Below are 22,385 nucleotides of genomic sequence, written 5' to 3' on the forward strand. Positions count from 1 at the left end.
ATTGCTGTTCTAGCCCCACCTTCTACAGTAACTGCAGGGGAAGAATACCAAAGGTGGGAGGGAGGGAGGGAAGCTGTTTTGGAGAGAGAGTATTAAGACTAGAAAATGAAACTGTGGAATGCTCTTTTCCTACTGGCTCCTCTTTCCTTTTCTGCATCATCAGCATCAGTTTGGCAGCAGTGTAGGTCCTGGGAATAGGAAGTAGTCACTGGCTTTTAGAATTATAGAATAAAAGAGTATTAGAGTTGTAAAGAACCTTTAAGATTATCTTAGTAATAATAGTCCTTGTTGAACAGATGTGGAAAACGAAGCTCAAAAGCTAAGTGACTTTGAGCTGTTCAGACAACTAGCTAGTAAAGGGGTTACCAGTATTGGGCTGGGCAGAGAGTACCCTTTGGAGGCAGAAATGATGTGGACAACCATTTACAATATTTTACAGCAATGTCCAACTTGACAAATTCCTCAATCCTGGGTACCTCAGAGTGGAAATGTTTTACCTACATTGATGTGGATGTTCCACTTGGAATAACTTCTTACCTATAATCCTTCAAATGCCTCCAGCATTCTACAGGTATCCTATTCACTTCAGAATAGGGTTTTACAAAGAAAGACTGACCTATAAAAATATCCTCATCATAAAGATAGGTAAAATGAAAGTATCCATGTTGGGTTGTGATCTTTATGGTTACTCTCCACTCTAAAATGCTATGGCATACAATGTGCATTTCCCAGAGACTTGCACAGTCTGGAGTAGGTTGTCTGTTGAATTATAGAACTGCAGCTACAGTAAAAAATGGGGAGAGCAATGAAGGGAGTGAAGAGAAGGCGGGTTTGGCCTCCTGGATGCCCCTGTCCACTCAGCAACAGCCTGGGGAATCGGGGGTGTGGAATGTGGTGCTGGCACCATTACTGAGCTAGACACAGCTGTGTGGGCCCTGGGCATTCCTTTCCCCACGCAGCTTCTGCTCAGAGGGGAGAGGGAAGGAACTCAGCCTGCCTGGGGTGAATTTTACATATTCATTTGGGAGGGGATGACAGCACCTGTAGGGAAAAATCTCAGAAGACTTGGCTCAGTTTGCCTTGTACGCAAACCCTTTTCTTCTGTAGAACTGTGCTTTATCAGTAAATCTACACAGGTTCCCACATTGCTCTCCTCTTCAATTTTACACCCAACTAAACCAGTATTCTTCATACTGCTTCTTACTTCTATTATCCTGTTTTAATTAACACCATCCTTAACAATAACCTCAGTATGCATTTTAACTCTAACCTTAATTGAATTCTAATTTCAATCCTAACCCTAATGTATTACAGATTGTAACTACTAATCCTAATACCTATCCCAAAGTAATTGCCAGTTTTAACCAACATCTTAATTCTAACCAATTTTAAGTCAGCAATGAGGATAGCAACTTGCACACAATAAAAAATGGTCACAGGTTCCATTTGTTGAGAACCCATCATATGCCAGACTTTGTGCTGGGTACTTTACATACACAGTAGTTCATGTAAGTCCCAGAAACTGCACTAATGGTAATGTAAATGGGATTGTTAGCTCCACTATGAGTTACAATTTGAAGAAACAGGTTTAATAAGATTATAAAATTTGTAAATGGTGGATTCAAATCGAGGCTTGCTTGACCCCCAAGCCTATGTTCATTCCTCATTTTGCCAAAAAGTATTTTTTCAGTGTTGCATTTAATATTTAGCATTTTATTTAGTATTTTATTCCTATAATCCTAATTAATACTGACTGTAATGACTTCTAAAATCTGAAAGCGTATTATTATTATTTTAGTGTTTTTAAATAAGTAGTGGTACAATATAGAAACCAAACCAAATCAAACAAAAGAAACTCAAGTCTCTCTGCCCAGAGATCCTACTGACACTTTAAAACATTAATTTATTGATGAAGTTAAAAATATTCAAACTGTAGAAAGAAACAAACTGTAGAGAGAAGCCTCCTCTCCTTCCCAGAGTAGCCATATTGTACAACCCCAGGGGGCATCATTCTAATTGGAGTTGTGTAATGTGGCAGTACTGCCTCCCACAGCTTTCCAGAAAAGCAGATGAAGTCAAGGTAAATATCTACCAAATTACATCACCCTGTGTATGTATATGACTTAGGCATGACAATCAGTAAACACTTTAAATTTATAATTAGCAATAAGTATTAAGGGCCAGACTCTGCCAAGCTCTTTACATTTATTACACATTTTAATATTCACAAGCTCTCTGTGCTCTCATGACCCCTATTACAGATGAGGACAGTGAGGTTCGAGGAAGCAAAATGACTGGCACAGGAGCACAAAGATGGGAAATGAGAGATCCAAACATCAAAGCCTAAATTCTTAACTATTGCACTTAGCCAGGAAGGCTTCTCAGGGAAGAGGTCATTTTGGCTTGGTTCTAAAGGCAGGAAGGGGAGTTGCTTGGTGTGAGACAAGAAGATGACCTGTAAGACTATAGAAGGACTTAGATCAATATAGGAGGAGACAATGCAGGAGAGAAGGAATCTAAATATCTAGATTACAGAGGGAAGTGAGCAAAAGGTAAGAGAGTAATGGGGAATAGAACAAATATGAGCAGAGACCAGGGAGATGTTTTGTAATAAATTCAAGAAAAAATAAAATCATGTAATAAATAATGTGTGTCACTATTACTCCAGCTACAGGCTGATTGATGTATTATGGAAAGAAAGTAGACACATATAATAATCTGCAAACAAAAATGCACATTTTTAGTTACATGGGAATCTGTAGCCTCTCCAACAAAATATCTCCACCTTCCTCACCTTGTATTCTGTGATCCAGCAGTGCCAAATGGCTTGTAATTTCCACAACACGCTATGTTGTTTCATGCCTCAGTGTCTTTGCACATGCTATTTCCAATACCTGGATTGCCCATCTCATTAAACCTGAAGAAAATTGTGTTTGTGTTTATCCATCCAAACTTTGATTAGACATTACCACTTCTGTGGAGCTTTGTACCTGAGGTAATCATTTCTTGCTAGGTACTACCACTATATTAAGTACATACCTCAACTATTATACTTTCACTATGTTGCAAGAATTCATTAATGTTTTTCTTCTCTAACGTGTACTCTTTGAGAGCAGGAATGATATTTCATAACTCTTATTACTTCCAGTGCTTATTGTAGAAACTAAAAATGAATAAATTCTTAGTTAATTCTGAGTTAAGCCAAAATGATATGCTTATAAACACAAAGACCTTACAAACCATTATTTTCCATAGGCACATAAATGGATATGACCACACTTCATAGGCATATCTCCTACAGGTATGCATGCTTGTGATCAAATGGATATACTATGTCTAAAATAGTCTGATTTATTCTAATGTACACATGCAAATATTTTGACTTGGTCAAGATACATTTTATCATCTTGGAGTCACTTTCTTTTGTATCATTTTAGTTGTGGAAAATAGTCATCATTTGAAGATAGCTTCTAATTTTGAAAATAGCCAAATGTCATTGGGATTCACATTTTGTGGATAAATTAGTGGTTCATGGGTGGCAGTACAAAAATAAAGTGATTTGCTTATAAAGTAGTAAGGAATGGCTTATTGGTTGACTTGTATGTTGATTCCTAAGGCATTTCTCAAAGACAAATTTTAGAACATTTCAGAGCAGTAGCATCCTGGTCTATTTTTAAATATAAACTAAATCAAACAAGAGTTTCATCATTTTAAATCACACCTGGTGAACAAACGTTCTGTGTGTAAGAACACAAAAAGTTATGTCTACAGCAGAACACCCCAATTGTTCATTTATTTGCTTATAGTTTAGTGAGTTTCATGTGTCATGTACAATGCTAGCTGAAATTGGTTGGTTGTTTTGTTGTAACCTATAAAAATTCTACAAACTCACCCTAGTACCACCAAAAAAAATTCTAGAAACTCTCAGATTTTATTTTTTAATTAAAAAATAAAATGCTCAAAGGATTCTTTTATCCCATCTTCAATTCCCACTCCATTTTGAACCTTATTTTATCTGTGAGGAATATTACAAGAGTCAAGATAGGGTAATATACAGTGGTACAAATGCTTGGTAATTGAGACTAATCTAACAGTAATGGTTTGTTTTTTAGAATAATAAAGTGGGAGTGGATGTTAAAATGCTACTACAAAATGTCAATGTCTGGTGCTAGTCACTTGAGAATACAAAGATGAGTTAAGTAATGAAACCTACCTTCAAGGAACTCACAGTCCAGTGGGGAAGACAGGCTTGTAAACATAATTACTACACTGTGTGAAATTTGTACAATTGTATTTATATAAGGCACAGTGGGAACAGAGAAAATATACACATTAAGTTTATGGAAAACCTTAAGATTAGTATCTTACCAGGAGTAAAAGAGATGAAAGACCATATAAAAGAGGGAACAGTATATGCAAAACCAATAAAGCAGAGAACAATGTTCTCTGTGAAGGGAATTTATGCTAGCGACTGCTCTGTATCTGCAGACAAGGAGTCATTGCAGGGTTTAAGCAGAGAAGTGTCAGTGCCAGATTTGCATATTAGAGCGATAACTCTGGCAGTGGTGGATGGATAGATAGGAGTATACAAATCATTTGATGTAGAAGCCTAACCCTTCTGGGGGCCACAAATCTAGTGCATGACATTGAATAAAACCCACTGAGTGTGGTCTTGTCTTTGATCCTAAGGGTAAGAGAGCAATAACACCCAAAATACTGTTATTGGAGCTAGATACCAATACATAGTGTAGACAATCCTGTAGGGCACACAAACACTGGTATACAGAAGCTAGGTTTTGTGGAGTAGGGGTTAGATATTGTGACCATCTGTCCCAGTTTCCCAGGGACTGAGGTGTTTTCTGGGACTGCTAAAATTGGGAAAGTCACAGACAAACTGAGATGTTTGATCATCTCAGGCAGTTTCTGGAAGCCTACACTCAGTACCACCTGTTACCCAGACCATCTCCCTGACAACCAACTGGGGTCAGCTTCAGGGCAGACTGGAGGGTAAAGAAATCTGAGTGAGTTATTTTCTGTTTTAGGGGATGGTAGAGGTTGGAAAGTGTAGTGGTGGTGAGTTGGAATAGTTAGGTCATTTGAGTGGAGGAGAGAGAAGCAGAAAACTTAAGTAGGAGAGAGAGGAGGGAAGTTGGATTCCAGTCCAGGATTCCACCTTCATCGTCTTGGATTTTCTTTGGTGGTAAGGAACAGTGTAGTGTTAAGCATTACAAAGAGCAAATGTATATGTTTGGCTTCATATTGATGTGTAAGTTTTACATATTCCTGAATATATTTATTCATTCAACATGGGATACCTACAATGGCACTTTGTGTATGCTACATTATTGAGTTTTTACTCACAGCACCAAGGCTTGAAGATAGTATTATCCCCATTTCTACAGATGAGGAAATGAGGACCAGGAAATTTAGTAACTTTCTATGAGCCACATATTAACTGGCAGAGCTTGAGGTCTTAATTTAAGAGTGTCTCTAAAGTCTCTGATTTTTCCAGCAAACCAGCATACCCACCTGTGTCTGAATGAAAAGGTGACCTTGGAGTACCTGTTAAAAAATAATACAGGTGTCCAGGATACTATGGTTCCATAGGTTAATAATGAAGGTTTCTGACCTTAGTGCCAACAAGTGCTCCCAGGTGATTCCTAGGCTCTGACAAACCTAAGAAAGGACTCTCCATAGCCTACATATACTGACAAAGAGCTCATTGATTCCTGAGGGTACCATGTGTATAAATACCTCATTAGAACACAATTGTGTTAAGGTTTCAGAGTAAAATACACCACTGAGTCTTTCAACAAATAATTTTTTCTACAGCAATTGCTAATCTTATAAAAGCCTGAATAATCTGGCTTTTGCCTATCCCTAACTTTGTGTAACCTCCTGGCCACACTCCCTTTTGGTATCTTTAGACACCAAACTCATTCCTACCCCACTCCTTTGCACTGGCTGATCCTTCTGCACTGGAACACTTTCCTCCCCTCTGTGTTAATGCTTGTGCATCTCAGCTTACATGTCACCTCTATAGAGTGGGCTTCCCTTGCAATCACTTGTTCTTTTGTATTTTTTTAAACATAATTTATTGTCTGTATTCTTTCTTCCAGTATATGTAAGCCTCACAAAAGAAACCATGTAAATTTTGATCAAAGTTATGATGTCAGGAACTTAAACAATATTGCACTGATAATAATGTTCTGCACATACTAGCTGGTTATCCAGTATTGGTCAAATGGATGCAGAAAAGAGAGTATGCTCACTCATCACATTCGGAGAAGATTGCTCAAATTCTTTGATTTGTACAGTTTGATTTTACACACAAGAACTTTGGTCTTCGATCCAAAGTAAACCTCTGACTGCCAGTTAAGGCCTTCCCTCTGGTTCATGAAAGAAGACATCCCATTCTTTTTATTAGCCACTGTAGAATGTTCCTCTAGAGGCTTTAAAATGTTATTAAATTGCCCCTCAACCTCTTGAACATTAGGTGAAATGTCCCAATTCTTAACCTCCTGCCAGCTCTTTTATCGTATCAGTACTTCTTGTCTGATCCCTTTCTCTCGGATAGTTGGGTTCAGGACAGGTCCCAGTAGGTAAGTAAGGCTATGACTGTTGGTTAGAGTTGAGTATGAGATGTTATCCCAGGCCTTCTTGATGTGTCTTTTAATTGTTTATTTTAAAACTGTGTTCTTTGGCTAATTCACATGCTACTTGTGATCCATTTTGGTCCTAGAATCTTTTTAAGTCCTAAAATTCCAGAGCTTGCTACTGTTAGAATAGTATTCCCTTGACAGGTGATACCTGTTGAAGTTTTCACCCAGGCCTCCTAAAGGACTGGTGTGCCCCTGTGTACCTGTAAGACTGACAATTGTTGCTGCTATTCTTATGGTTAAGTCAGAAATGGAGGAAGACATGTTTAGTGTTCTCACTACACTCATGTGAACCCATGGTTAGTTTTCTGTGGACTATAAAGGCCTAGAAATAAACTCTAAGAAAGTTAAACAGGTTCTGATTCCAGCTGCAAGGACACAGTCCTGACTCATTGAAAGGTAGTGCAGGTGAGTGAGAAAGCATGGCTTTGGAGGTTGCACTCACCTGAGGCTTACATACCAACCTGTTACACTTAAAAAAAAAGGATTTATTATCTTGACAAACTGGGGAGAGCAGGGTTGGCAGAACATTGGAAGAGTTTTCTCCATAGGAATAGTCTTTGAAAGTAGGTCCAAAGAGGAAATAGGCCTTTCTTTCCTTCCTTCCTTCCTTCCTTCCTTCCTTCCTTCCTTCCTTCCTTCCTTCCTTCCCTTTCTCTCTCTCTCTCTCTCTCTCTCTCTCTCTCTCTCTCTCTCTCTCTCTCTCAACCTCTCCCTCCTTTTCTTTCTTTTACTCTGTACTGGGGATTGAACTCAGCCTCTTGCTTGCTAGGTAATTGTTATAACACTTGAGTCCAACCCTCAGCAACAGCTCTGCCACTTTTTGATCAATCTTTTTGTTAGACATTAGGCTTTATTATTTCTATCTTACAGCTTAGTTGTGATAATTATTAAGTGAGAATATTTATGTAAAACTCTTAGCATAGAATTAAATACATGTTAATTACCTTTCTCTGTATCCCCTTCACCTTGGAGCAGATGTATGAGGATTATTTTTCTGGGAGTATCATAGACTCTTGGTCTGTGCTCATTGTCTGAATATAAAGTACTACATGGATCTAGATTTTCAGTTCCAATAACACCACTTTTTCTCAGCTCTCTTTGTGTAGGCTGCTCTCTGCTACCCTCGTGTGGCCACACTGACCCCTCATCATTCCTGATCCTCTGCCCCCTCAGTGTGGTGCTTTCTTGTAATGCAGCACCTTCTCCGTTTCTTGGAAGACCTAGTCCTAACTCTTCTGAGTTTTGAATACATATGTGAAACACTTTTCAGTTTAATATGTGCTGTCTTTTAAGATAGTATTATTTCAATTCTTTTAACCTCCTTCAACTCTTTCTATGATATAGCTTATCTGTCAGAGATACGGTATGGAAACTACCCTGCATGTTGAAAGTATGGATCCAGTAATCTTTATGTTTAGATTCCATTACTTGTTGCCATTAGAACTGTATATTGCCATGGGTTATTTAGTCATAGGAAGCTGTTCTTTCTCACCTCCTTAAATTCAGATTCTTCAAGTTAATAAGAAAAACATACCTATTCCTGCCATGTCAAAGGGGGATAGTGGATGTTGGCTGGTCCCAGAATTTCAGTGCTAGAGAATGAGTATCTATGGGCAAAGGGTATATCTGCTTTCTCCTTCTCCTAATGGTGTACAATTTCTAGTACAGGGAATTATTTAGGCTAGACTACACCTACTGGTTTAAAAAACTGTGTGAATGAGGGTAAAGGGAAATAAATTGGGTCAGGTGTTTTTGTACCAAACATGAGAGGATAGGATTTGAAGATTAGAGTTTTCTGTATTTATTTGTTTTTAAATGCTGTTCTGGGGGTTGCCTTGTACATACCAGGCAAGCACTCTACCACTGAGCTGTATCCAAAGCTCTTGAAGAACTTTGTCTCTAATCCAATATCAGCTGGAAAAATTTTGTGGCAGTATGTTAGATGAATGAATTAATACTTGAATATCAATCTTCATATTCAGAATGATGAAGATTTATTAATTCTTAATTTATATGCTAAATTTCCATAAGATATTTTATGGAACTTGACCAGCTGATTTTCACATTCCTTTGGGAGAGAAAGTCAAGACTAATATAATTTTAAAAAGTATCACATGAGATTAAGAGGTAAGTGGTTTGTCCACTTATCCTAAACTATTGTAAAATTATAACAATGCAAACATTGAGAAAAGGTAGTATAGTTGCAAACCAACTTGGGAGTTTAGTGTCTGAAGAAGAATGCTACTATCTTCATTATATAATATCTTTATAATCAACAACTGAGGGTTGAGCTGTTTAACTGGAACTGTCTAATCCAATTAATAGAATAATTGCATATTTATCAGTTGGAATGGGGGTAGGTGTAGCCCTTCTTTATGATATATATAAGAATATATTTCAGATGGACTTGTGCTAAATTTTACAACAAAACAATACTAAGATATTTTTAAAACTATAAAAAACATATTTAATCTGGGGGTGAGAATGATCTCTTAAGTAAGACACAAACCCCAGATTCCATAAAAGGAAGGACTGGCAAGATTTACTGCATGGTTTTTTACATTAATACCATTGTAGACACTATAGACAAAATTTAAAAGCAAGTTATAAGCTGGGAAAATTTTGTGTACAACAAATATACTAAAGTGTTAAAGTTGGTAATAAGCAAAACAAACAATAAGTAGACATAAAAAAGGCAAACAACCCAATAGAAAGTCAGGCAAAGGATATGAGTATGAATTCTCAAAAAAAATGCAATTGTTCAATAAATACCTAAAAAGATGATCAACTGCATTTGGATTTTGAGAAATATAAATCAAGGCACCAAAGAGAATGTAGTTTGCTTAAAAGCAACAAAGAGACCCACCAGATTGTTAAAAATTAAAATGATTGATAATATTCAGTGTTGGCAAGTGTTTGGGGGAAATAGGAATCTTCATATATTATGAGTGAAAATGTAAATCAGCAAAGCTTTCTTGGAGATATTTTAGCAGGATGTATCAAAATTAAAAATGGAAATACCAGAGGTGCTGTTTCCACAAATTGTGCTATAGATCTTTTAATACATGATTCATACACAGAAGTGTGTAGCATGTCATTTTTTCTGGTAATGAGAAATTGAAAGCAACCCAAATATACATCAATACTGAATTGGTGAAATAAATAATACTATGTCATACTTTGTAATAACACATTCTAGTTAAAAAGAATGAGGTAAATTTATATGAACCAAAATGAAACAATAGCTAGGATGTATTATTGTTAAAGTTAAAATACAAAGACACAAAGTTATCTCTTTGTGTAAAATAGGGAAAAGTCTAAAACAATATACATGCATATGTTACATTTCATATATGCATAAATGTGTATTTGAGTAAATGAATAGCTATTTACTGACTGTCTGACCTCAGGCAAGATGTGTAACATTCTCAGTATTTTATTTTTCTTATATGGATATAGAGACAGTAATTGTACATATGCCCTAGGGTTATATGATATAAAAATTAAATAATCTGGATAGTGAATAAAATAATTAAATAATTTGAATAGTGCCTAGCACACAAGAGGTATTTGATTAGTGTTAAACTTGGGAAATTATTACTTCTAATAATAATAGTTTTTATTAAGAGTGAGGAGTGAGGTTTAAGGCATAAGGGGAACTGCAATTGTTTTTAGTATGCACTTAATCTTTTAACAATGTCATGTACTTATGTATTGAATAACTTAAAAATTTAAACTTGAAAGCTTATTCTAAGAAGATCATTTAAAAGGTGATTACGTGAATCCATGGACAAATAAAACAGTCCTGAGCTATGACAATGACATTGGGAATGGAAAGCAGGTACTATGTTTGGCGTTGGTTATACAAGCAAGAAAGAAGGGAAAGCAGAGACAAGTCTCGGCTTTAGCATTTAAGTCAGTTGAAAAATGCTGAACCAAGTCGTAGAATCAGGAGACCCCATTGTGAGGTATAATAATTTGGGATGGAGGAAGATTAGTGTCTTAATTCAGGCTGCTGTAACAGAACACTCTAAACATTAGACATTTATTTCTCACAGTTTTGGAGTTTGGAAGTCCAAGATTAAAATGCTGGCTGATTCAGTTCCTGGTGTGGGCCGTCTTCCATTGAGGGGAGGCCACCTGCTCACTGTGTCCTCTGAGAGTGAAAAAAGATCATTTCATTTTTTTCTCATCATATGATGACTTATGACCTAATTACCTCCCAAAAGGCTACCTACAAATAGTATCACATTGATGATTAGGACTTCAACATATGAATCTGGGGGAGACACATCCAACCCATAGTAATTAATTATGTTTTAACTTATATTGAGTACAAGGTTAAAGGAGCCCATCTAACAAAAAATAGTTAATAGGCTGGCTATGAAAACTGGAGCTCTGCAGAAAGTTGAATGTTCTGCGTGTTTAAGGTAGAAAGGGTATATAGTTCTTAGGTCTCATTTTAAGAGTTTCTGTCTAATATTTCCATAATAAAAATGAAGACTTGTGCTATTATGGATTGGTCCATGGGTGAGGAGGACAGAGACTGGGTCCTGTAGTTTTATTTGTTTATTCATTTTTTTAAGTAAACATATATTGAACAGCCACCATGTGCCAGGCACTACTCAGACTGTCAAGGGTAAAAAGAACGCAAGTTGCTCACCGTCTGGTAGGTGACAGACATGCACAAATTAATTGCAACACAGTGTGCTCAGTGCTCCAATAGCCATATGCACAGGATGCAGTAATGGTGTGAAGATGGGTGTAATCCAATCTGCTTGGGGTTGTGGTGGATGTCAGTGAAGATATTATGGAAAATGGGGTGACTGAGGTATATTTTCAAGGTTGACAAGCAGTCTTTCAGGAAAATGTGGGGTGGGAGGAAGAGAAGGGCATTCCAGAAAGCAGAAACATCACCATGCACCAAGGCATGTTAATATGAACCAGAACCATTTATTTTCTAATTTAGGGAACTGTAAATACATTGGCATTGCATAGCATCAGATGAGGGGTAGGGATGGGGACAATAGTAAATGAAGTTGAAAAGATTGATTAAAAATAGGATCATAAAAGGCCTTTAACTTCATCTCTAGGCTATAGAGAAATGAGAAACCCTGAGTGTTGCCTTCAAGAAAAAACGATTGCTTTGTTAGTGATGTGGCAGATGGGCGGTAGGGTAGAAGGGATGGTTGCTAAGTGAGGGGTGATTAAAATATTTAAGTAGTTCTGTTTATAGAGGGTGAACTATCTGAACTAAGCCAAATGCAATGGGAAGGGAAAGTGAGGAATAGATTTGAGCACTTTTTAGAAGGCACAATTGATAGACCTGAGTAGCTGATTAAATTTGGGGAATAAGCATTGAGGTAGACTCCAGGTTTCTGGTTTAAGTGACTGGATGGCCAGTTTTGTCTTCCTAGCACTGCTTTTTTCCTAATCAAATCAATCTTCTCTTTTCAATTTTCTGTTATGTAGTCAGTCCTATTACTGAGGTTGGGGTCTCCATTATAACTTATCTTGTCTAGTACAAAAGCTTCCTCACTGTGCCCTCCTGAAGTTATCCACAGCACAGCAGCCAGAGGGCTCTATCTAAAATGCAAATAAAATCACAGTTCTCCCTTACTTAAAACTTCACTACCTCTGCATCTCCTGCAGGATTAAACTCTTTAACATGACATAGGAGAAGCCCCACAATCTGAGTATTGCAGCCATCTAGTCTTGTTATTTCCTGCCTTTGGATTTCAACAACACTCATTTCATATAGCTTTTACACAGGTGGTGTTTGGCTATATTTTTCTCATGTTATCCTCTCTTCTTAGAGTGCCTTTCCTCTTCAGCACCTACCCCACCCCTACATACACAGTCTCTCTCCAAACTCCAGTGCACGTTCTTGTGCACTAGTTCATAGCTATTCTTACTTTAAAACTCAGTTAGTTCGGTAGCTACAGAAAAATCATACAACCTTCAGACTGGATTAGTTTTCCCATTTTTGTTTTTGTAGCATGCTGGATGTATCTCTATAGTTGGACAGCTTTGTTTTACGAGTCTGTATATTTTTCTAACTGTGACTTTTATTGAGGGAAGATATGGTGTCATTTTCTATCTTCGATGCTTAGCAAGTATCTTGGTATGTAGTAGGTGTTTATGAGTTTGGGGAACAAATAATTTAATAAATTACTAGGTGAATGGTGATATTATTAACTAAGTTAGTGGATTATGAAGCACAGATTTATGGGAAAAATGTAAGTTTAGTTTTGTACTGTTTGCACTTGAATGCCTGTGAGTCTTGTAGGGATAATAGTCTACAGGCAATTGATTATGCTGGTGTTGATTTTGTGTGAGATGTCTGATTTGAGATATGGACATGGAGTTTCTCAGCTCTTAGTTGTTAGTATGTACTATGGTGCCATTTAAGGTTATGCAGGGAGAAAATATGAAGAAGAGAACAAAGGCAAATTTTAGGGTTGTGTTTTTGACCAAAAGTCACAAAAATTTATGTATTTTGTTTTGCTCCAGAATACAATGCTTGAACATTGAATGTCCCTCAGAAGTATATGCATTAATGGTGTTGTCCCTAGGTATTGGGAGGTAGGATGTGGTTGGAGGTCTTTAGGTCACTAGGGCATGCTCTTGAAGGAGATGTGGGATCCCATTCTCTCCCTCTTTCCCTTTTTGCTTCAGAGCTCATTATGTAAGTGGTTTTTGCTCTATCATGCCCTCCCACCCTTGCCATCTAGCACCCCACCAGAGTCCAAAGATGGCTCCATTCTATTTTGGACTGAAACCTCCAAATCTGTAAATCAAAAACAAAACATTTCCTTTATATATATATAAAAGTTAGTTATCTCAGGCATTTTATTATGTGATGAGAAGCTGAATAATACACATGCACATATATCAAAAATTTCATGAACATGGTAATTTTTTTTCTTTTTTTTTTTGGAGGGGGACTGGGATTTGAACAACATGGTATTATTAGAGGGTGATGCCCTATACATGTTTTTATTCTCTTTTGTCCTGTCCTATCCTACTATTTCTCTTCTACTGATACTATAACAATGCTGCTAACATTGTGTCCCTCAGTCTGATAACCACTGTTTTTGGAAAACCAATAGTTAAGAAGGAAGAGGAGGGGCTGGTAAAAGAGCTTTAAAAGAGAAGGGAGTGAGAAATAGGAAGCCAGTAAGAAGAGAGCAGCATGTGTGTCAGAAGCCAGAGAAATTAGTATTTTTAAGGCTGTAGCTGTGGTCACAAGAGTGAAATGTTATAGGAAGGTGATGTGAGACTACTGAATTTGGCAATTAGGAAACCATTAGTAACTTTAGTAAGGACACTTTAGCAGTTGCTGGATTGAAGTCAATTGAGGAGTGATGAGAGGAAGGGAAAAAGGCGTGAGCATAAGCTGCTGTAAGCCCAGAGACTGTCATGTGCTAGTCTCCTAAAAACTTGCCCTTCCTTTATCACATTTGTTCCTTATAATGACCTTTCAAGATGAGTATTGGTGCTTGTCTGGATTTTTAAAATCAAATAACTAATCTAAGACTCAGAGAAGCTTACTTAGGCATTTTCAAAGATATCTGTCATCACACAATAGGTTGCAGAGCTGGGATTCAAACCTTGCTCATTCCAGCTTTAAGGTCTATGGTTTTCCCAATTGGGCCATAACAGTGTATTTTTATAATATTGGGTAAGTAATTCAATTTTCATGGGTCTGAGTTTACTAATCTATGTAATTACAGATGGAGAGGTTTAACAAAAATTAAAGACTGCAGAACTATAGAAAATAAAGAGCAAACATTCACCCACTTAGCATTTTCAATTTAATCTTCAAGCTAGTTTTCCTAAAATTTATAAAAGTAATAACATTTGGTAAAAATTAAGCTGATACATAAGGTTAAAGGAGACTTAATTAATTTAAACTCCTTTTCCATTTTGAGTATTCTGTGATTCTAGGAAAAGGTTCTTCTATCCTTTTAATTTTCTGGTTTATCAGTTAAGACTGATTATAAAGCATTTACTCTTCTTCTCCCTCCCCTTCTTGACATTCTTTGTATAGAGATTATCTTGGGGATTCAAGAGTGATTCAGTAACATTACAGGGAAATAAAAAGAGCACTGAATTAGGAGTCAGAGATGCTTGACTAGCAAGTTGTTTTATTCATCTGAACACTGGTTTCCTATGTTTTAGCTTAAGGTAATTAAAAGACAGTGAGTCACCAAAGAGGAGACCATACTTAGCTCACTTACCTGGTGCCGCTTGCTCTGACTTCTAAGCATTACCTTTCACTCCACTCTGCAGTGTTTCTCATGCTGCCTGGCCCTCCTGTCCTATCCTTAGGGCACCACTCTTCAGTTGCAAAGATGGGGAAGAAATTTGTCCATAAAGCTCTCAGAATATTGCTTTTTGGAACAAATCATAATGAAGGTAATCCAAGCCTCTCAGAAGTTGCCTCTGTGGAGGCTGCCTGGAGTAGACAGAGGTCAGAATACTATACTATGGCTGGCCCCAGCACTACCACTAAGGAACAGAGCAACTTTGGAAAGACCACCTAAAATCTTTGATCCAATGTTTCTTTTGTAGAAGGAAGACAATGATAATACTTTTCCCACAATCTAGGGGAGTTGCAATGATAAAATAAGGAATTTAGAACACTTTTATCATGGTTATTACTACCATTAATACTGCCTGTTGAAAGGTGGAGGTGTGGCTCAAGTGGTAGAATGCCTGCCTAGCAAGAGGCCCTGAATTCAAGTCCCAGTTCCAAAACAAAACAAAAATAAAAATAACAACAAAAAACCCTCCTGCCTCCTAGAATCCTAGACAGATAGCATGAAGAAGGGCCATGAGAACTAAGCTCCCACCTTCTAAAGGAGGAAAATCTGAGCCTGAAAGAGACAAATGAGCTTATTCCAGGTAGAACACTATACTTGTCTCTGTCTTCAATACAGAGAGTGAATTTTCTAGGGACAGACTTTAGAGGGTTGATTCTGCCTAGGCAACCACTGTCTGTTATACAAGGATAAAACATTTTATACTCTGCTGAGATTTGTCAGCCATAACCTTCCTGTACAAAGACAAGTTTAGTCTCTGGGATTGAAACTTTCATGGCTGTATTTTTCTGTTTAATTAAACTAATGCTATTGTAGAGTCTACTTTACCATGTTTACCTCAAGGCACCTTTCAGGCAGAATGTGAAGTGTGGGGCACCAGTATGTAAATGACAGAAAGCCCAGTTTACTGCTACTATTAAGCTCTCTTGGTTTATGACCATAAGTTATAACTCTCTAAGGATCTATCCTCTAGTTCTTCCACCTCTGACCTAGAGTATCTGGCCCTTTAAGGACCCTGGTCTCCAATAATCATATGTTTTCCCTCATATGTGGACTTTAGATCAAGGGCAAATACAGCAAGGTGATTGGATTTTGGTCACATGATAAGGTGAGAGCACACAAAGGAGGTATGAGGATAGATAAGAAAACCAAAAAACATGACAGTATTTGATGTCCTCAATGCAAAGGAACTAATGCAGAAACTTTAAAGTGAGAGGCCAGTAGGAGAAGGGGATCAGGAACTAGAGAAAAGGTCAGTTTGAGAAGAATCAACTGATAATGCAGCACATTTATACATGGAAGCAATGCTAGGAATCTCCCTGTATAGCTATCCTTATCTCAACTAGCAAAAATGCTTTGTCCTTCTTATTATTGTCTATACTCTCTCTTCAACAAAATTAGAGATAAGGGCAGAACAGTTTCTGCCTGAAAGTGATGGGGTGGGGGGAGAGGGAGTGGGTGGGGGGAGGGAGGGGGTGGGTTTGGGGGGGAGAAATGACCCAAACATTATATGCACATATGAATAAACGGAAAAAAAAAGACCCTGGTCTCATAGCGATTATGGAAATAAAGGAAACTTGTTGCCAGCCTATCCCCTTGGTAGCTCAATGCTTTGAGGATTAGCAGGGCCCTACTTAGAGCCTCCTAGTTTTAAAGCCTGAGGCACACAGAGTTCTAATCAGAGATGTAAAGTAGAGCAAGGCAGAGTCCAGAGTGTCTGAAGGTGAATATGCAGAAGAAGGGAAGGATCAACTTCTTTCTGGACAAACTTCAGGAATCTGGTACTGTATGGACTAGGTGGAAGATTCAGAAGAACAGATGCTACAGATTGAAGATGTAAGAAAGAGAAGAAACCAGAACTGAAAGGATGAGGGGTGAGTAAAGTCTAAACAATGTAATCTGGAGGAAGTAATAAGTACAACTCTGGGTCCAAGAAGCAGAGTATAAGAAGAGAGGGGTTTGGAGACCTGGGACGTTCAGAGAGCCCTAAGGACAATGACTAACAGGAATAGAAATAGAAAGGGGCAGAGGGCTGAGGTTGGGAAAAACCAGGAACAGTGAGTTTGAACAAGAGCATTTGGAGTAGGAGATCCTAGGGCACATGAGAACAGAGCGGGGCATGACCAAGATTTGAGCATTATAGATAGTGACTGAATGATAAAAGAATTAGAGAGTACCAACTGCAGAATGTGGGGACAGGTGAAAAGGATGTGAATCTGGAGAGGAGTGGACAAAGGGGAAAGGACCATTTGAAAGCAAGAAATTTCTAAGGGTTATGAATCCTGAGGAGAAGGAGAAATTCATGGTGATGGTAAGAAGAAACTGTAAGATAAGACTGGGGACCTGAGTACACAAGAAGGTGAAGAGTTGGAGTTAGACACAGAAGCATAGAAAACCCTCATTCTAAGATGATAAAGGGGGTTGAACTGAAGGGTGATCACTAGGAATTGACACATTTATAGAAAAGTTTGGGTGAGCAGAAAGTTTTCTCCTAAATTTCCAGAAAAATCTGGTGGAACATTACAACTACTGTGGCCCTTTTATTTGTTAAATGTTGCTGGCTTCCTGATCCTTCTGGAGTAAAGAGAGAATTCATATCCTTGGAGGTATGTTCTTGAGAATCCTCTAGACTGTTTTCTGGAGAGGGCTGACAAAGGTAGGAGAAAGGTGACCAAGAAAGGAAGATTCTGTCTCCAGATTCTTCACTATTACTCACACTCCCTTAGAGGAATGGACTCCCTTGTATTTGGACTCCATTGTGACCTTGACAAGCTCTGGAGGCCCAGTGAATTGTCAAGACAGATTGATTCTGGGATTATTTTGGGGAAGGCTTGACTCAGTAGGATTAAGGTAGACTTAGAATGGTGTTTGAAAGTTGAATAGAAAGATTAAAGAAGATTTTGCTCTGCATGTATCTTTAGTTTGGTGCTCAGATTTAATTACCACCTGAATCATCTCATTCTTCCTCTTTAGAGGATAGAAAAGGGGATGGGAAAGGAATAAATAATCTGCAGTGAAGCTCATGAGGTAAGGAAGGAGGGAAATAGGAGGCTTTGGGAAAATAAATGCTTCATTATGCTGGGTTAGAAAAGTGCATGAGGGAAATAGACAAATGACCATGGGCCAGAATTCAACAAGACAAGGATGAAGTATCTAGAAAAGAATAGAAAGGCCTTTGTGTTGTAGTTATGTCCTTTTTACCCTTCTTTAAGGGATTAAGTGTTTTGAACTGAACATCTGTAAATTCTGCAGAGTAGACATAGCACAATAGACCTGATGTTGCAAAACTCCTTTTACAGCATTCCCAGAAAAGTGGTCACAGGAGCAATAAGGTAGGCTGACTCCAGGGGGTTAGAGAATAAGTGGCAGCTGACAGTGGGTTAGAACATGAGATGGTAGAAGCCACTTCTAGAGAGTATGTTCAAAGAGACGTGAACTAGTATGACTTGGGGTGTTGTAGGGACTGGGAAGTGACAGTATATTGTCTAAGGGCTGTTCTACCTAAATAACTATTTCATTATCTTACTCCAACAACACCCTTTAGTATTTAAAACATGGATTAGTTGCTATAGGTATGCTTAGGAAAACTGTAGGATCACTGTAGAATATAGGATTTAATTGTGTCTGTTTCTGGACCAAAGGGAAAATGATTTTTGGCATTTATCATGTGTATCCCAGCAACACTTTATGAATGAAATAATGTATGAGCATCACCAGCTTGTCTGAAGGGTCACAGAATGGTATCCAATTAGAGGAATGAGTAATGTTTGAGTCACAGCTCTTTGGAGAATTAGATCCATACACTTTTGTTTTTTTGGAAAGGAAATGTACTTTTCTTCTTAAGGGTTTACATAAACACGAATGACATGTACCTCGTTTAAACAAAGAAAAAGATGTACTGTCTTCGATCATCTTGAGTGGCTTAACCTCATCTTTCCAGTCTCTTTAAAGTTAAAGCTTTATTTATTTCTCCCATTTTAAAATAAAAAACCTATTTATGAGACATTATTCATACTATCAAGAAGCTAAATTGATTTATGGATAGTAAAACAAAACAAGAGATATCAAAGAGACAAAGCCCAGAATATTTTTTGTTGATAAAGATTATAGGGAGTCCTGGGTAGACTTATTACTGGCAGGTGTTTTTTTGTTGTTGTTATTGTTTTGTTTTGTTTTTTTTTTGTTTGCTAGAATGGAGAGATTTCTATAGGAAAGTGACGGAAAGGTCTTCAAAGGAAATGAAGTGACCCAGGCAATAAGGTTTAGAATTATAACTTATGAACTAGAGGAAGGAAGGGGACAAGCACTTTGCACTGTGAAATATCAGCTTATCTTTATTGAAAGTGTATGTTACTGCCTTGTGTTTATAATGATGAAATGGAAGATCAGAGAAATTGACTAATTTTCTCAGTATCTCAAAGCACACAAGCTGCACAGCTTGCTATTGAAGCTGGATCTTTGTGCTTCCAGAGTTACAGTCTTTGTGTGGGCTTGGCATGCCTTATTTGGTGGCATACATCTTTCAGAGTAATTTCTACATTAGAATTTATCCCCAGGGTCTTTGAGGGTGGGACCATGCCATTATTTATCCTTCACCATTTTATTCTCATTTCCAAATGAGAACATTGTAGATAGTGAACGAATCTCCTGGAGGGAGCTGGAGAGTAGGGCCTCTACCTTCAGTTGCACAGAACACATGATCTAAGAAGCAGTGAAACTTTGGGCAGAAGTAGGAGACTGATAGATTTTTTGAGTGTAGGACAGTATCTTTGTGAAGAACTCTGTTTGTGTGTGTGTGTGTGTGTGTGTGTGTGTGTGCACGTGTGTGTATATGTGTGTGTGTGTTTAAAGGAACACGGAACCCAGCAGGATACTTCCCGAGAGTCTAGCCTTGCCTTTCCTTTGCATCAGAGTGGGTCCTTGCTGGCCTATGCTATTGAGCTTCCCTTTAGAGACACGTGGACTTCTTGTCTTGCTCCTTGAACAGTATCTTATTTGTGGCCACTCAGAGTAATAGTCTGACTGGCATTCAGCCAGTTTCTGACTGGCAGTTGTGGGTCAGGTTGTTGTTTAAAGTACATGTGTTAAGAAAGACTGACTCTGTGCCTCCTTTTGTTTATGATAAATGCACACAGTCAGTTTGATACTTCTGAGTTCCTGTCTGTAGGTCCTATGTGGAAGGCAAGCTTCATTGAAGTAGCTTCTTTTCTCCAGGTGGATGAAAGGATCTTCTGCTTCCATCCTTGCCTTGGCTGAATCACCCGGTCATGTTTTCTACTAGGTCTCATTCTTGGGCTGTATGTAGAAAGTGTGACATACACCTACAGTATTAGAGTTAGAAGGGTCCTTAATGTTTTTCCAGTCTAAGCATGCCATGGAGTCATATGCCTCCTTTACTTGTCTTGGTCTCACAGGTTAGAACTATCTTGGGTTGTGATTGGAGTCTGCTACACTGTCCAGAGCTGTGGGCTATAGAAACACATAGTGAGGAAGGAGGAAAGGAGTTTGAGTCAGCTCCCTGCTTTTATTATAACCTTTTGAGTGGGAGTTGGGTGGTGAACACTGAGTCAAGTCTTTAAGTCAATGCATTGTCATCAGGAGTGTAGAGGTCAGTCATCCCAATGTGTCTGGGAACCAAACAATAGAAAATGAGCTGAGTTCATTTTCATTCATAAGATGAACTTGGATTAGACATTCAGAAGAACTGGCACAGTGGAAATTATAAACAACAGTGCTTATGGAATTGTCTCTCCGGGAGATTTTTAAAAATAGAAAATGTTTTCTTGGATCTAAGCTGGGTCTTTACATGTGATTATGGAGGAATGGTCAATGTAATCTTATTAAAATGCTGCTAGCAAGCCCAAATATCAGAAAAATCCTCCTGCCTTAAACTTGGCAAACCTGGGAGAAAAGAGTGGCAGGGACTTGGGGCTGGTGATGGTGGGGGAAGGGACATAGGTATTCAGGGAGGGCTGCAGGAAGGCCACCTGTCTACCACCCTCACCCTCCCTCCTTAGATGTACATATAGACACAGACTCTCTCTCTCTCACACACACACACAGACACACACATTCACACATACTCACTCTACACTATTTGAGTCTCCATTCCCATCTTTAATTCTAGTGACGATGCTGAATGAACATCATATTAAGCCAGACTCCTGGTACCTCTTCTCTGAGCTTGACAGACACCGTTCTTAAAGCTGAGAACCCAGACCAGTCTCCTGCAGGCTAGCTTTCCTGCCACTCTCTGCCACTGCTCAGTTCAGTGTTTCTTTACAGAAGCAGCTCCTTTGTCTCTGAGATCAGATCGAGGGTTTTCCTGAATCCCCCAGCTTTGCCCAGCCCCTGCCTGAGAATTGCTGGACTGGGATGAAACCACAGTGAGGGGATGGGGGTGGAAGTAGAGATGGCTTCTGCCTTCTCGATCAGGCTGGGTGTGCTCTGCTTCATTAGCATAAGAATGGAGAGATTTTCCCCATCCTCCCTTAGGGATGGAGAGGGAAGGAGCTCAAAGACTATCTAGCTCTATCCTACTCTATCAGGGATTCTGGGACTGGAAAAATGACTACTGTCACATTCCTCCAATCCTCTGAGAATCCTAGGACCCACGGTAATGAGAAAATCTTTTATGGAGCCGGCTGGTGGATCTCCACTCCAGATTTTCCAACTGTCCCTGTCCCCCCACCGCTCAGAGAGCAGGATGCTGAGATGGCTCGGTGATGCAGAAGGTATGTGCTTTTTCAGTTCTGGTGCTGATGCTGTGTGTGTGGTGAGGTCTCTGTGGCGCAATGGACGAGCGCGCTGGACTTCTAATCCAGAGGTTCCGGGTTCGAGTCCCGGCAGAGATGGTCACCTGGCAGGTGCCTCTTTTATTTTGAATGACATCATGGTAGGTTGATAATCATATTTATTCCTCCCTGGAGGATTGGGAAGAGAAAGGAAAGCTGTTTCCTTGGGAATCCCAGACCTCCTCTCTTTTCACTTCCCCCATCTCCATTTTTTCTCTGCTCCTTCCTTTCTGATTTTCATTGTCTCGTGGAGGTTTGGTTGTCTGCTGCATCTCTCTGCTTACCCAGACCGACACAGCCTTTTAATCCTTTGCTTTATATGAAGCACATAGCAACCAAGATGCCAGGTCACAGGTTTTGGAACAACTGTGGTTCTTGTCTTTTACCTCTGAGAACACAAAAGGGCTGATTGGCCTGTATTCAAAGGGGAAAATATCCAGTGATGCTCTAAGGACATTCTCACTTTGCCCAAGGTGTTGTCTCTTAGGTTAGGAGATGGTTGGGGTCATATAGAGAATACTCTCTTGTTCTGTCTTTGTTTGCTATACTTTTGCCTTCCCAGGGCTTTCGGGCTAAAGCTCATCAATCATGGCCTCATCTAA

General features: G+C 38.7%; 1 non-coding gene across 1 annotated transcript; it reads left to right on the top strand.

Annotated features, from left to right (window-relative positions):
- Nucleotides 1-21,769: 21,769 nt before the first annotated feature.
- Nucleotides 21,770-21,843, top strand: Trnar-ucu (transfer RNA arginine (anticodon UCU)). Its single transcript has one exon. It is a non-coding gene; the product is annotated as a tRNA-Arg (tRNA).
- The last annotated feature ends 542 nt before the right edge of the window (nucleotides 21,844-22,385 follow it).

Source organism: Castor canadensis, chromosome 11 (assembly GCF_047511655.1).
Source record: "Castor canadensis chromosome 11, mCasCan1.hap1v2, whole genome shotgun sequence".
Lineage (NCBI taxonomy): Eukaryota > Metazoa > Chordata > Mammalia > Rodentia > Castoridae > Castor > Castor canadensis.